General features: G+C 38.4%; 1 pseudogene across 1 annotated transcript in view; it reads left to right on the forward strand.

The window, feature by feature from the left end:
- LOC307247463 overlaps nt 1-2,500 on the forward strand; it is a 442,915-nt pseudogene that overhangs the window by 439,901 nt on the left and 514 nt on the right. The gene's annotated exons all lie outside the window — the stretch shown is intronic.

Raw genomic sequence — 2,500 nt, forward strand, 5'->3', positions numbered from 1 at the left:
TTTAATGTTCACGTTCACATTTTGACGCCGGTTTCCAAACAGGAAGCGATGCTGCATTCATGGAAAACTCGGAAAACTAATTTGTTTCAGAAGTGATGATGCGTTTAGGAGAACTCGGAAAAAAATACCAGATTTTTTTTTTAATTATATATCATCTTTTAATTTTTTACCTTAATTGTTAATAACATTGTAAAGTGTCTCCCTTTCCAAAAAATATTATTTTTGTCTGCTATGAATACAAAGAAACAGCTTTATTTTATTATAAATATAATGTTGATATTGGCAAAACTCCATTCACATAAAAGCAAATTTAAGAAACAAAAACCACAATTTGTGATTACATGGAGCATCTTGTCATCTCTGAACTATGGAGGTGATCAGTGGCGGGGAGTCGTGAACTACTACTACGACGAGAGAGTTGTACTACTACTAGAGAGTAGTCAGGCAGTCCAGGGTTGTATGGGACATACAAGGACTTGTACTCTGTGAGCTAAGTACTGCAGATAAGCTCAGGTAAGTTTCATTGAAGAGGATTAAAATGTATATTTAATACAACACAGACAATTGATATGATTATATTATTATCGAACCACAATGATTATTGTGGCTCCGCCCCCTGCGTCCGCCTGCGTGAGCACCTCGTCCATCACCCACATTTTAGTATTTTTTGTATTTTTTGTATTTTAAGTATTTTAAGTATTCTTAGAGCTTATTGTGCGTAATCTCCGGTTGTCATTTCACTGTGTATATGTATGAACGTATGTATGTATATCTATGTGACAAATAAACCTCTTGAATCTTGAATAAATACACACACACATACACACATATATACACATATATACACATATATATATATACATACACACACAATATAAATTTATACATACATATATATATATATATTTATATATATATATATATATATATATATATATATATATATATATATATACACATATATATGTGTATACATATATATGTGTATATATATATATATATATATATGTGTACACATATATATATATATATATGTGTGTGTGTGTGTGTATATATATATACACACACACACACACATAGATAGATACACACATATAAACTGTATATCTCCCCTTCTCCGTTCTTCCTTCCTTCCTTCCTTCCTTTCTTTCTTCCTTCCTTCCTTCCTAGGACCTTCCTCAGGACCCTTCTCTGTTGTGGGTGGATCCAGGAACAATCAATGAATCCGGCACAGAGCGAGGGAAGGTGGTGGCTCCACCTGCAGGATGGAGGTGGAACTACAGTGTTGACGGCTCCACCTGCAGGATGGAGGTGGAACTACAGTGTTGACGGCTCCACCTGCAGGATGGAGGTGGAACTACAGTGTTGACGGCTCCACCTGCAGGATGGAGGTGGAACTACAGTGTTGACGGCTCCACCTGCAGGATGGAGGTGGAACTACAGTGTTGACGGCTCCACCTGCAGGATGGAGGTGGAACTACAGTGTTGACGGCTCCACCTGCAGGATGGAGGTGGAACTACAGTGTTGACGGCTCCACCTGCAGGATGGAGGTGGAACTACAGTGTTGACGGCTCCACCTGCAGGATGGAGGTGGAACTACAGTGTTGACGGCTGACGGAATGTTTGATGTTTTAAGTTTTTCTCTTTTGTTTTAGTGACGATTCAAGTCGTTTGTACTGAAAAGAAGAAGAAGAAACAAGACTTGAAATAAAGAAGAAGAAGAAACAAGACTTGAAATAAAGAAGAAGAAGAAACAAGACTTGAAATAAAGAAGAAGAAGAAACAAGACTTGAAATAAAGAAGAAGAAGAAACAAGGCTTGAAATAAAGAAGAAGAAGAAACAAGACTTGAAATAAAGAAGAAGAAGAAACAAGACTTGAAATAAAGAAGAAGAAGAAACAAGGCTTGAAATAAAGAAGAAGAAGAAACAAGGCTTGAAATAAAGTGTGTTACTGTGTACACACAGTAGGTGTACACAGTAACACACACACAGTAGGTGTACACAATAAGGCAGTTAGAAACCGGCAGTTGCCAGGGTGACCTCACTGGTTGTTTCCAGCAGTAAGAAAGTGAAGGTTGCCATGGTGACCTCACTTCCTCTTTAAATAAAGATGAAACAACTAGATCAATGCAACAAGAGGAAGCTGCCACAGGAAGTCAAGAAAAACAAGGAAGTAACAGAGTTCAAACACTGTTGACATCACAATGCACAGGAAGGAGGGTGTGTGTGTGTGTGTGTGTGTGTGTGTGTGTGTGTGTGTGTGTGTGTGTGTGTGTGTGTGTGTGATAAGGTTGTTGCACAGGAAGATGGAGGATGGAGGAAGATGGAGGATGGAGGAAGATGGAGGATGGCAGAAAAGGTTTTGAAGGTGTTGTGTCATTTTCCTGATGAATAAACTTCTCACATTGTCTTTCAGGTTTTGGCAGGAGCAGAATAAAAACACATCATCCCAGTGTGTACACGCATGTGTGATAGTAACCCCACCCAACCACATCATG

The sequence above is a fragment of the Zeus faber genome (genome assembly GCF_960531495.2).
Source record: "Zeus faber genome assembly, chromosome: 22".
Classification (NCBI taxonomy): Eukaryota; Metazoa; Chordata; class Actinopteri; order Zeiformes; family Zeidae; genus Zeus; species Zeus faber.